The sequence below is a fragment of the Heliconius melpomene genome, chromosome 14, assembly GCF_056956725.1.
Source record: "Heliconius melpomene rosina isolate 202511_hmr_F chromosome 14, ASM5695672v1, whole genome shotgun sequence".
Classification (NCBI taxonomy): domain Eukaryota; kingdom Metazoa; phylum Arthropoda; class Insecta; order Lepidoptera; family Nymphalidae; genus Heliconius; species Heliconius melpomene.
The window spans coordinates 2,364,647-2,379,816 of NC_140402.1; the positions used below are offsets into that span (position 1 = coordinate 2,364,647).

The window sequence follows — 15,170 nt, forward strand, 5'->3', positions numbered from 1 at the left end:
CAAATATAAGTCAAAAATTTGTTAGAAACGAAAAATAATACTGTAAATTTAGGAAAATTGTGTGGGTTGACATTATTCATTTTTCTTCGTGTTAGGGATCGTAGTGACATTTCATATTTTTACATTTGCCCTACATTCGCATTAGCAATAGATATCAGATACCAAATTAAAGGAGATATCAGCTTTAAGTATATTCATTGAAAAGTATAAAACATTTTTAAAAATTCAAATATTGCATTATCTTATTCTTATACATATAGATATACCTGTGATAAATATTTATTATTATAGATATCAGTTACGTACTCGTATCGTACTCGATATTTTTTTTACGTATATTCCGTAATTTCCTGCATCAATTGACATTACTTTATCCTCAAATGACAACTAAATTCAATTCGCCACATCATATAATGAAACCTAGGAAATGAAAATATTTAATTCCGTTAATACTATATGACAAGGTACATAGAGTCCGTGTTCGAATTCACAGGGGTGAGTCCGGGTTCGAATTCATCCACGAACTGTCCATAAATAAATAGAATAGGCAACAATTTATTACATATGATTTTCAGACTGATATTCTAAATAGCTATAAAATCCACAATCCTTATATTGTCTACTTGCACGCCTTTAATTCTCAACTAAACTTCAATTTCATGAAAATATAAAGAAATATGTATTTCTTGCAAATCCTCCATCCATTATTTAACTTTATAAACCTCTAATCTATAGTTTATCTTTTTACTTGTTAGCTATGAGAAAAATTACAATCGTTTTGTCAATTGACAGATACGTAGTTACGTTGAAAACGGTGTCGAAATGGCTGCATTAACGGTTATTACGGCAATAAGGCGTACTTACTATTCCATGTGCTACATTCCACTTTGCATCAATCTGAAACAAAAAGAAATGGTTAATACGTTTAGTGGTTATTAAAAATATATATAATAATAATTATTATAATTTTTAAACGACAAAAATCGACTTCCACCGGATTACATAATTAGAACCTAACCTAACCGAACTCTCATCAAACTACCCACATCATCACACTCACTACAACATTGTCAGAAGACGGAAAGCCTACCTCCTTCTTACGGAAGTCGGTTAAAAAATTAATTAAGTTAACGTTTCTATTATACCAGAATAGCTCTGGCCAAAACTCGGAGAATATAAATTTATATAAACACCACCATTGTGACAAAATCGAAATAAATAAAATTTTTGACTGTAAAAAGTTAACGACATAATCCAATGCCAACCTCTCATAGAATGGGTACTCATCAATTATTATTATTATGTTCAATACACAAAGGCAATTCAAATTGAATACTTCATAAATATGATAGAATTTTGTGACGATCATTAATGTTTTATATTATAAAAAAAAACAATACTTAAATGTATTGTATAAATATTGATATAAACCCTATAGGCCCAAAAACCCATGTTCTGTCCGAACTTGTGAATTGCTTGTTGAGAGAAGAAGATCAACACTGCATTTTATTTTAATTAAAAAAAATTAGCTTCACGCTGTAACCCGCACACAGTAGGGTAGGCAGAGGGAACCTAGTGTTACTACACTCTAGTGGGGTTCGAATCCACAACCGTCACGTTATAGTCACAAACTCTTCTTCTCTTTTGTTTTAGTAGAGGGGGAAAAATCAAAAATAATTCATTCTCGGATCGAACTTACAATCATAACATTTTAAATTCTGCCACTGATCCACTATGGTACGATATATAGTAAATAAAAAAAAAAGAAATACACAGAAAAAAATAATTTTGGCACATTGTTATTAAGACATTTGTCAAAGAGACACCTTTTGGAAATGCGCTGAGATGATGAAATTTTGTTTGAAAGAATCTTACTGTGACTGTCATTCTTTCTAAAATGTTATCTCGTTTCTCGTCAAACAAAAAAAGATATGTGTTTATACACGTTTCTATTTTTTTATTTAAATATTAAATTTTATATTATAAATTATATTATAAAAAAAGATACGAATGGGAAATCGTTATCTTTGTTAGAATTTTTCATTTAAAAAATTGACAACAATGATATATTCTCAAAAATGCTATTGTTTTAAAAATAATATTTCCATAATAAAATAAACGTGCATTAATTAAATTATACGTGCCAGCATAATTAAAAAAAAAACTCTTCGTGGTGCACAAACACAAAGGGTGTGACTGTAACGTGACGGTTGTGAGTTCGATCTCTACTCACAGGAATGATTTTTTTTTTTTTTTTTAAATTTCATTTCTTCTCTCTGACACCAAGTCTTGACACTAGGTTCCCTCTGCCTACTCTGCTATATGCATGACATAGCGTGAAAATGATTTTAGATTGAAAATAAAAAAAAGATTTTAAAAATTTAATTTATCTTCCCACACAATAAATGACAAGTAAATGCTACTTTGCATAATATATTCCTCACACGGTTCATTTACACCAATTATTACTTCATTGTTTTAATTGAATGCTGTTCAAAGCCATATGATAATGAATTCAATTATAATTATGGCAGTTGTTCTTTTTTAAATTATGACTTAAATATGAAATGACTGATAATTACACTGTTATTCTTGGAGACTACCAAAAATATGTTTTCATATCAAAATAATTAGTGGGAATTTTGATTTGAAAAATTTTTTTTCAGATTTATAAAATTAACATAAAAGTATAGATATAAGTTAGTAACGTACGTAAGTTTCTTTGAAATATTCTTCTATTCTACATTAAACAAGGAACCCCTTACTTAGCACGAGGAAAGTTTGAACTAGTTAAGTATCTATATTCAAAGGCGAAAAGTGAAAGCTATTCATCCGCACAGATGTTTTACTTCGATAACAGTATCTTACCATTTGGGGTTTAAGGTCAGCACAAAATAAACATAATATTTGAAGGATCTCCTAAAATAATATATGTAATCCATAACTGAGAAACTAGGTATGTTTTGTTTTTATAATTACGATAACATTTACTTAGTAAATCGAGAGGAAATTGAATACAATTTGTGTATTACATTTGCGGGCCGAATGTTGTATTATACAAGTGTTTATTTTATAGTTGGCAGTTATCAACATGAGTTGGGTAATATAACGAGTTTATAAGGGAAATTATATCTGTCGTAGAGCCCACGGCCGCTGGGGCAGATGTGTCTTAGAGTGGAGACCCCGTACAAAACGACCGGTGGGACGACCCTCTGCCAGATGGGTGGGAGTCGACGACATAAAGACGTTGGCGGGAAGCGGATGGGTCCGAGGGGCTGAGGATCGAGTGTGGTGGCGAGAATTGGGGAAGCCTATGTCCAACAGTGGACAAAAGATGGCTGTTGATGATGATGATGATAAGGAAAATTATTTTTTATGACTACATATTCGTATATAATAAAATATTTTTCTATAAGAAAATGCAGGTAATGTGGTAGTTTTATTATGAATCCTACTAATGGATGTTTAGGCTACAAAACTATAAGGATTTAGATGAAACTTTACAGTAATATAGCTTAGACAACAGAATAACACATTGCTTTTACAACTGCAATACACTACCTACTACTACACTACGGCTACAATTTATATAGATTTAGTATAATTTGGATGTTATTATTACAAATAGTTTAAGCAGGCGAAGCCGCGTTTAAGACTTGAGGAACCATGAGATCTCAGCTTGAGACTGACAAACTTAATCGTCACATTTATTAACTCATTGTACCTACTAGTAAAATTATTTTACCAACATACTAAACTTAATAGCATTTAAAGTAACGATATTATATACCAGTGTACGTTTATATATCTAAAAACTGATTCCAATACTTAACTAAATTTCTAAATTTCACTGCGTTACTATTAGAATCCAATGATGCTGTTATTATGACTCAATGTTCAAATTACTTTACAAAGACCATACAATCCATATTGGGAGGCCTGAGGCGAAATATGGTGAAGCTTTCAATATATTGCAATTTTCAATCGGTCATGATGTACCTACAGATAATATTATCTACAGTATAAGCTAGTTGAGAAGCGCTGATAAATTCTTCATTCTTCACTGATAAATCTTTCTTTATGAGAGATATATTTATTCTCTACAACTTTATAAGTGTAAGACAATTGTCAGTGTGAGGGTATTTTACAGAATATAAAATAATAATACCCACATAATTATTTATAAAAGAGGAAGGGAACGGCTATAAAAAGTGACGTTTTTGAAGGATTGAGTCAGTACGTCGTTATTCTGTCTGTGAAAAGGGGTAAAGGTGTAAAATTGTGACAGTGTTCAAGTATTTAAAATCAGTGTCATTGTTGAAACTATGCGTTTTAAAACGTGTATAAGTGTAAAGTGTTATATAGAAACAGTGTTAGAAGTGTGTATATGTAAAGAGGAACAATAAATTGTGGTTATTAAGTATTTTATTATACTTAGCACCTGACATTTTTACATAAGTTATCAATGTTGTTCTGGCACACAGCGCAAATATTTATTTATATTTACTTAAATTAATATAAGAATCATACAAGTCAATCATACAGAAAGTGGGGAACAGAGTGTCTTAACACTAGGTTCCCTCTGCCTACCCTGCTGTGTGCGGGATATAGTGTGAAGTTGATTATCACGTACAATTCTACATAGGTACACCAATTATCAAGTACAATCTAAATGTATTTACATCCCATCAATTTTATAGAATCTTACAAAAACATCAAAAAAAATAGTAAAAAAAAATGGAAATATTCTCACGAGGCAACAATACAATGCACATACCTACGAATAAGAAATCATTATATAATGCTGAGAATATTGTTTTAATAGAAACACATTCACAAAGGAATCTATCTAGCTATAGAGACACAGAAGGAAACCGAATACATAAGAAAAGGGACGTGGTTAGCGTCACTTGGAGACACTTGCGTAGGGGATGAGGACAATGAACGGCTTTCCCTTATTCTACACTAGCGGACCCGGACGCGGCTACGCCTGCTTGAAATATAAGAATATAATTTCTATAGAAATATAATTTCAATCTAGATGAAATGCTAAAAGTGACTATTATATTTATTTTCATAAGGATGAATATCAAAATGACGCGGTAACGAATGCGGTCGCGTAGCGACTACGGTTGTTGTTAACATGGCAGATTAAATTGCATGTCAAATTAGAAAGTATTTTAATTTATTAGTACATATGTGTAATGTAATGTTATATAGCCTATAGCACTTCTGAAGAATGCAGCTTTCATACAAAACAAAAACAAAGTAAATCGATCCAGTAGATCCAGAGATCTTAGCGTTCAAACAAACAAACAAACAAACTCTTCCGCTTTATTATATTAGTATAGATAAAAAATAATTTCTCAGTTGAATTAAGTCTTGAGATTGTAAGGTTTGTTTCTTAATATCATTATTATAGGGATTATATCAAATGTATAATTATATAATATTTCAAATTATAATTGGACGCAGCGGCACAAGGGTGTGACTGTAACGCGACGGTTGTGGGTTCGATCCCCATTCGACGAAGTGAAATATTTATTTACGTTTATATTTCCATTTGTTCGCTCTGGTGTCGAGGCAAAGCGCGGCGTTAATTTCTGCCACTCAACACCCAACGCTTCAAGCATTCGGCAGAAAGTGGGGAACGGAGTGTCTTAACACTAGGTTCCCTCTACCTACCTTGCTGTGTGCGGGAAGTCAAACATATTATGCTATGTTTAAATAACAAATCGCTAACATATTATACACTAGTGGGCCCGGACGCGGCTACGCCCGCGAAAATATAAGCCTAAATAATTAAAATAAGTTAAAAAACAATAATAAGTGGAGATTTATTATTAGAAAAAATATCTGAGTAACCGAAATGAACAAATAAAAGAAGTAAAAGTAACTAAAGGAAATTCTTAATATTAGAAAAAGTACCTAAAGTTTGCCGTGCACGCGTACTAAACATTTTTTTATATTAAATAATTATTAATTTTTGCGAACAATATTAAATAAAATCCCAAATGATTAAAATTACGATATTTTAAGTGTATAACATCGGTATAGATAACCGAACGGAGATAAATTAATTATAAGCAGCAAATAATTACATAAAAAATAATAGTAATTCGAAAATATATAAAAGTTTACAAAATCATCAAAGTCATCTGCCCGTTCGCGGCGGTCATACTATACCACTCGTAGGCTAGCTCATTTGGAATCAGTGACATCTTATTTATTAGAATGTTATACAGTAAACTATAATTTCCATCTAGATGAAATGCTAAAAGAGACTATTATAATAATTTATTTTCATAAGGATGAATATCAAATTATAGAAATCATCTAATTTTTGTTAATGTATACAAATCTATATCGGCGCGCACCATGTATGCATTAAGCAAACTCACTGTGGGTGACGTTTTCTTAAAACAGCAAACTTTGCAAACCGTTGCTTAGCAACGCGTAGCGACGATTGTTATTAACATGGCGGAATAAATTCCTTGTCAAATTAATTATTTTAATATATTGGTATATAACGAAAATATTACAAATATGAGAAAAAAAAAGTATCCTATGTTCATCCCGGGACCCTCAAGTATCTCTATATGAGTATTTTATCACAATTAAATTAGCGGTTTGGCCCTGATTGCGGAAAAGACAGACAGACAGACAGACAGACAGACAGACAGACAGACAGACAGACAGACAGAGTTACTTTCGAATTTATAATATAGGTATGGATAATGGTATCTACACACGATTCCTATCTGTGCTTGTAGTGACTAATTAATCTGTTAGATAATGAAAAATAAACATTCACCAACTAGAACTATTAAAATTGTATAGCTCTGCAGGTCTGCACCAACTTCATCGCAGGTGGGATATCGAAATAGATATCGTGCTAAAGAGGAAATTAAATTCTTCAACCTGAATGGTTGAATGGATTTTTTTACTTGGCTAAATACTAACTTATAAATTTTTAAATTTTATTTAAGTTATCTAATTGAATGTTATACATTTTGCATAGATTTGTGCATATTTTAACCATATAAAAAAAAACAATAATGAATATGAAAAATATACTTACAAAGTAGAAATTTAAACATGACTAATGAATACACACACAAGAGCCCATATTTATAACAGCTCTCATATAATTTATGACAGAAACCTCGGGCTTTTCCCCATTGCGACTGTAAGGCTAACAGGTTGTGGGTTCGATTCTCACTCAAGGAAAATTTAAAAAAAAATAGTATGATATTTTCATTTCCTCACCTCAGGCGAGGCACAAAGGGCGGCGTTTAGTTCCGCCATTTAACACGTTATGTTTCCAGAATTAGACAGAAAGTGGGGAACGGAAATACCTTAATATAACTGATTGTTTCAACACTAAGTCCCCAGGTTGAATTTGCTTGACCTGCATGTAGCAAAGAAAAAAAGGTATCCATGTACATTCCTTAAATTTGATTTAAGTACCTATATAGTTGTTTTAATATTAATTTAGAAAAGAATTGCCTGGGTGAAATTCGTCGTAATAAATACAGTTACCTATGCAAGCTAGTTTCTTCTTCTAATTCAATACATCAAGACTAACAGTTACAGAGGCTGCCGTTACGCAGTAGCACAACATGTCTATAAACGGTTCTGGGTTCGAGCCTAATAGAGGGAATGATTATATACAAATTGTTTTCATTTCCCCGCTCGAATGGCGGAGCGCGGCGTTGAGTTCCGTCACTCTACATGCAAAATCGTGCGGACAGTGGGGATAGGAGTGTCTTAACATTAGGTTCTCTACCTACCCTACTATGAGGAAAAAAGCTTGGAAAAAAGGTATTTTTTTATACATCAACATACTAAATTCTGGATAAAAATTATGCGTATAATATACTGCATATAATATATAGGGCGCATGTTCACATATCATTCCATAACGGAAATAACTCGCCGAAAGCTAGATTGAGTTAATCAAGCGTTTAAACTTCGCGTTCCAAATTAAGTTGTTATCAGGTAGTTGCTAGATTACTCTCAAATCTGAGTTTAAAATTAACTTGCTAATATTTACGATTAGTGTCGTTCGTTATTTTAATGAAGTTACATACATAAATTAATGTTATATTTATTATTTCATAGAAATATGTCTTTTTTTTTAACGAATCTCTTTTGCCTCATATAAAATATATAAAGGAATAGATAATAGATACCTTCAACTTACTTTAGATTGTAAATAAAAATGAAAATTTAAAATTTATTTTTCCAGTACAAAATTATTAAAAAAAATGTTTACCAAAAAACAGAATTTCAAATTTTTACTGTCGTCTTCCTCTTTACATTTACAAATAGCTAGCAGCTAGTTACACCTTTTTAGCTTCGCCTAGGAAGAAATATGACTAAAAACTACTTTCACAGTTTCTATACTTTCTATGTAGGTAGATATTAGTTTCTTTTTTTCAGCTTCATGTTGTATCCCACATGGCATAAGAGGGAACCTGGGAACCTAGTGTTAGGACACTATTCCTTTTAAAACTACCGTTTTTCGCAGAATTTTGGAGCCTTGCGTGATAAGTCGCGGTACTCAACGCCGCGTTACCTGTCAATAAATGAAAATATGAAATATTTCATTTACTCGAATGGGAATCGAACCCACAACCTATCACGCCTACAGACGCACGCTTATACCACTAACCACGAATGGCCTCGCCAGTTTCTATGTAAGATATTAATAAGTCTACTATAATCGAATACGGAGAAGTCGGTGACGGCGGCATATTTTATTATATTTGAAGAAGCATATTTGCGATCAGCCCCGCCGGATATTAAGCTCCGATTGCGATGAGTTGGAGAATTTACGATGTTATTTCTAAATCAAAAGCTGCCTACTTCGTCTGATTTATTGCCTAATTCACATGATTTAATAATGAATAGACTGTCTTCTCCATAGAGATATGGTCAATTCTCACCATATTGAACATATTTTTATCTATAACTAGCGGCCCGCCCGCGGCTTCGCATGCGTGAACTACGTTATTATTAATTTCTGTCTCCATGAGTATCTACGTCCTATAAATGACTCCTATGCAAAATTTGAGATTCTTAGCACATGTAGTTACTGAGATTTCGTGATGAGTGAGTGACCTTTCGATTTTATATATATGTATAAGATTCATAATATTCAAAAACATATATCTATAATAGATCAGGCGGACCGCATTTTTTCTATAAGTAATAAATATATAAGGCTAGATAATTTCTTAATAATATCACCAATAACATTTCATAATTAAAATATACTACCATCAAAGGTTATTCAACGGTAAATGGTTCTTACCTACATAATAAGAGTACCAGCTGTAAAATATAAAGGTAGGAGCTGAATGTGGCCATAATTTAATTTAGTTAATAAAAATAAATGATGTACTCTTAAGACCTGGATCTAAAGCTCTACGTAAATAATTACAGGATCGCGTAATTTTTTAATTAAAAAAAAAATTGTACACCTACTTGTTGCTTTCTTTATATGTATTTATTTGTGAAATGTTATCATTCACATGTATATGAACTTCATAGAAAAGTAATATAATGATAATTTGCAATTTCATAAGCTTAGATAACCTTAGTTTTACATCTTAGAATGTTATTTCTTTTGACTATGACTATACGGAACCCTAAAAAAATATTTCCTGTACCAATACACTTAAAAATAGGATATTTATAATTTATATCAAATCTAGGTATTAAATATTTATTGACTAATCAGTAAAAAAATACAAAGATAAAGATAATTTAATAGTATTAGTAAAAGAGTTAAGTTTTAAGTACTTTCATTAGCAAGAGAAGCGTATCATATTAACATGATAGGCCCTCGAAATAATCATAACATAGCAACTTTGAGGATCTTAGGTATATTTAATATGCCGAAAACCATGCTCCATATATTCTTGCTAAATTGTTTTAACTTGCAAAACTTTGCCTGTAAATTATTATCTGATGAAATATTTATCATATTAATTACTAGGTACTTATGAGTGGAAATTAAAATCATTTATATATTTTAATGGAAGTATATATTCGTCTAATAAATGCTAAAACTAAAACTAAAAACACATAAACCTTTATAACGAGTTATTTAACAAAGAATAACAAACTTTATGAGCTTTTCAATTTGTTCTACAATTTTTAATACTTGGCGTGGCGTCATCGTCGTTATTTCTTATCGCGAAACGCGAACAAAACTATTAATTTTACTTGTTAATATTTTTAAAATGTTATTCCACACTTAGAAAAGGAAAATATTTATTAAGAAAACCTACAAAAACTTGAACGTAGCGGGATTTGAACCCGAGCCTCTTTGAGAACCGTCCAAGCGCTCTGACCAACTAAGCCATATGTAAAATTTTTATACGATTTCTTAATAACTATTAATTTTATTTATTAAATTGATAGTACATTTTTTAACTGTTTCTGACCGTTTTTCAATTAGTACGCAGGTATATGGTTACAATCTCAATTATATATGTAGATTTAGTAAATCTAAATAGGAAATGAGATGCTACTTTTAGTTATTGGTAAGCAAGCCTTTCCACCTTCCATGCATCTAAATTCTTTCACCCTCTGATGAAGTAAAACGCGGTGTTGAGTTTCGCCACTCTTTATTATGCAACATCTATTATACTAAAAACTTATTTTAAGATATTGTATAATATTTATTATGGAATATCTTAAATAGGTGGGAAAAAAAATCCGTTCTACGTTTCTTATAAGAATTTGCTTTTAAGCTAAATTCTCTTTGTCCATTTGTCCATCCATTCAACATTCAGCTAATATTCAAAATCAAAAATATTTAAATGAAATAATAATTTTAAAACAATAATAATTGTATATATTTAAAGTTATTGAACTAACGTTTCAAAAACTGAATTTTATACTAATCTAAATAAAATGGAATATCAATACATTAGGTGCTTGTACGTATGTTTTAGTCAATTTAATATGACATGATGATTGCTTGGTCACTCAGTGGTGCTCGAGTCCTAAAACTAATTTCATTTGCGGTGAGTGCCACTACCATTTTTGATGTATGTATGTATGTACGTCACACATGTACGAACAGAACTAATCTCATTAAAATACACATACAAAGTTTAAACTGCTACAATTTCGTCACTCATATAATAGTAAAAACTTCACTAAAAATTACGTCGCTTTTGTAAATTATGTTTGGGGAAAATTGGATTAAATTTGACATGAAATAACAAGCAATTGTGAAAGTATTACATTCTATTTTAAACTCATATAAGTTTTTTATATTAAATAAGGTATTTTTATTCATCTTAGGTTTTATTAAAGAAAGAGCTTTTACAAGTGGGTAGAATTTGAAATAATGTTTTTTTAGCCTTATCCCTACCTACCAGGGTAGACAGAGGGAAGCAGGTAACCTAGTGTTAAAACGCTTTCGCTCTCCCGTTTCCGCCGAATTCACCAGGCATTGCGTGTTGAGTGGCGAAACTCAACGCCGCGTTTTCCCTCTATAACAGAACGAGGATATGGAATCCACAACAGATATCTTATTCTGTCACGTCGACCTCAATATTCGTATTAATAGCTAAATGTACGCTCATCTCGGACTTAGGAGTTCTAAGAGCTAAAGTGCGTCATTAGTTTGTTGTCGCTAATTTTAATAGAAATAAAACAGTACACTTCTAATATTAATTTTGTATTTCATATTTAACATTTTCAAGGTAGTGGTGTCGTATCCGAGGCAAATTGGTTAGTTAGAAACATAAATTAACAAACTATGTTAATTTAAACTCGGGACAGAGGACAGATTATGAATTTAATCTCGATTTCGAATAATTATTTATGAAAACTCACATTTATATTGAAATTTGCAATTTTGTAGATATTTTATGATGCATTAAATATCATTTATTACTTGTGGCTAATAAAAGATGGTCGAGTAATGACTGTTGTTCATATAGCGTTATTTACATATTTATCTTAGCGCCATTCCTTTAATCCTGTTCTAAAATATTAAGTCCGCTTCACGCTGTATCACGCACACAGCAGGGTAGGCAGACGGAACCTAGTGTCAAGACACTCCGTACCGTAAAGATCAGGTAAAAAATGTAATATTTTCATTTCCTCGCTCTGGTAATGAGGCATAGCGCGGCGTTGAGTTCCGCCACTCATCACGCTCCTCGGATTTGGTGGAAGATAGGGAACAGAAATGTCTTAATAGAAACGAAGTGCCTTAACATTACGTTCCCTGGTTCTCTCGGCCTACCCTGCCATGTATCTGATACGCGTGCAGCTAAAAAAATGTATATTTCCCAACGCCATCTAGGAAATAACTTACACAATTAGTGCCCCCTGATACTCACCCCAGTTTTTACCCACGCCACTCCCAAAGCTCTAGAGTCAAAGCTTTCGGGTAGATGGCGTTAACTTTAGAATAACAGCTACGTTGGTGAAAAAAGAATAATGCGATTGTTTTGTTTTATATAAATAAAATAAAAATAGGTATTCTTTACAACAAATTTCCATTATACTGAGGGTAGGAAACTTCCAGTGGCACTACGGATAGTATTACTCAGTAAAACTAATGGCAATAGAAAAAAAATTACGAGATATCTTATTATACAGAAAAAAATAATAAAAGGTAGAAAGGATAAAAAAGTCGATTTTGTAAATAAAAGACATTCAAAAAATATTGGGCTCCTTTAGTCGATATGTGGTTAACATATCGACTATAGAAGTTAAAAAAAAACACTAAGCTTTAAAAGTTTTATAGATGAGCTTAAATATAACAACCATTACATTAAGAAGTTTATAAGAATGTTAAGACGTTCTAAAATAAACGTGTTCAAAAAATAACAATATGGTTTCGTGTTATTTTTAAGTATAATTTTATATGTTAACAATCTTTATATTTATGTAAAATACATTTATCATTAAGGAAATAAAAATATTTAGACACGCATTTTTACATATAAAAATCTACGTCAAGTTAAATTATAATAATAATTTCAATAGGTATATTAGCATTGCTCATACTTTTATAATAATCTATGTTTAGTAATGTTGCTATGTTTAAATGTATATATATAAAATTTGAGGCCATTGCGGCTCAGTGAGACAATGTGCGACTGCAAGCGTGTGGTTGTGGGTTTGATTGTCACTCAGGGCAATGATTTTTTATTTCCCTGCGTTGGTATAGCGGCCACAGATAATATATCTAATCATTTTTTATGTCGTCGAAAAGATTGTGTGTTGACTATGAAAATAAAGATAACAAGTAAATAAGATAATATTTGTAGGCCGTCGTGCCATTGCGACATTTGTGAGTTCGATTTCCACTCGGGGAAACGAATTATTATTTTATGAATATTTTAATTTTTTAAGGCAAAACGCGGCGACTCAAACGAGTGGGTAACGAAGTCTCTTAAAACTAGGTTCCCTCTGCCTACCTGATACAAGTTAAGCTGGAAAAAAATTGCATGAGATTTCCTAGAATTTACTTTAACTTAACCAAAAATTGTAGGCCTTGTTTGATTATTATACTAATTATTCTTTAATAATAATCTATATATTAGTAAAGAATAATTATAGCAGAATATAATGTTAATAAAATAAGAAATATTTTATATTATTATCAATACATTTTGTAAATGATACTTATCGATAGTATAAATGAAGATTGTATGTACGATATGGCATTTGATAAACTATATGTTTGATAAACTATATGGCAAATGGCAATTGGCTTGTAACAAATGACGCAAAGTAATAAGTATATCGCTTTGGATAATAAAAGGAAAAATACATATCTCATTTTATTTTCTTTAGATATATCGCATACTTACCTGTCTTTAACGTGTGTTTTTTTTATGGACACGTCAAACGAACGCTGGGGTTACCTGGTGTTAAGTGAACTCCACCACCCACGACCCCGTGTAACACCAGAGGAGCTACAGGCGCGTCGCCGGCCTTTGGGGTGTAGGTAGATACACTTTTCAAAAAATACCCATAACGTAGGTAACCCGAGTACTACATTATTTAAACAGATAAGGAAAAATAATGCATCAATTACAATTCGAGAAAAAAAAACTTCACAGTTTAAAGAAAATTACTTTAGAAACTGAAACGAGCGACTCATTAGATAATTTTAATAAGTATCACGTACGTAGGTATTTTAAAAATAGAAAAAGTAATTGTTGGTGTTTGTGGAAGGTACTAACTCATGCCAATCCCGCATAGGGGGGATAGTCAAAAACATCCTCAACCTATTATCAAACTTCGATCTTTATGTTCCTTTCGAATCCAAAACATTGTCTGAAGAGTGTAGGAACTCAACGCCGCGCTATGTCCTGTCAAAATAGTGAAACTAAAATAAATCATACACCACAGTGCAGAATAAATTCAAATGGCCATATAACTACAGTAACAAAATACTAAATAACCAGCTTCACGCTGTATCCCGCACACAGCAGGGTAGGCAGAGGGAACCCAGTGTTAAGACACTGCTTGACACCAGAGTCAAGAAATGAAAATATAAATGTAAATAAATATTTCATCTCCTCAAGTGGGAATCGAACCCACAACCGACGCATTACAGTCACACCCTTGTGCCGCTGCGCCACGACGACCTTTTGTTTTAAATGTTATTTTTGTAATCATAGTACAAGTTACAATAAATAGTAAAGTTCCATGACATAATATAATAATGATTAATAATCAGCTGCTTTGCTTCCATTCCACATCCAGTAATGTTAGTCTGATAACAAACAACTAAATTTAATAATTGTTTATATCTACTATAGACAATAGAACAGTATTAGAATCAACAATAATATATTTTGTTTACATATTATAAAAAACAAAAGATTTGTTTATAATACAAATGAACGAATGTGCTTAGTATAATATAAGAATGAGTTTCTTAGATTAAATAAAAATTCTTACAGATACAATACTGATTGTATAAATATTGCTGTTTATTGAAGACAGAGGGAACCTGGGGACCTAATGTTAAGAGACTCCCCATTAAAACACTTCCGCTCCTTACTTTTCGTCAAATTCTGGAGGCATTGCGTGTTTTGTGGCGGAATTCAACCCCGCATATCATTAACCACACAGCTGTTTGCACATTGCAGAAATAATACCAACTTTTCACTTAATCA

General features: G+C 31.7%; 1 protein-coding gene across 1 annotated transcript in view; it reads right to left on the bottom strand.

The window, feature by feature from the left end:
• The window catches only part of fdl (beta acetylhexosaminidase fused lobes), a 72,832-nt gene that overhangs the window by 54,208 nt on the left and 3,454 nt on the right, over positions 1 to 15,170 (bottom strand). Inside the window, exon 2 of the mRNA XM_085197598.1 lies at positions 865 to 897. The gene's annotated coding sequence lies outside the window, so the exon portion shown is untranslated. The remainder of the gene's footprint in view (positions 1 to 864; positions 898 to 15,170) is intronic.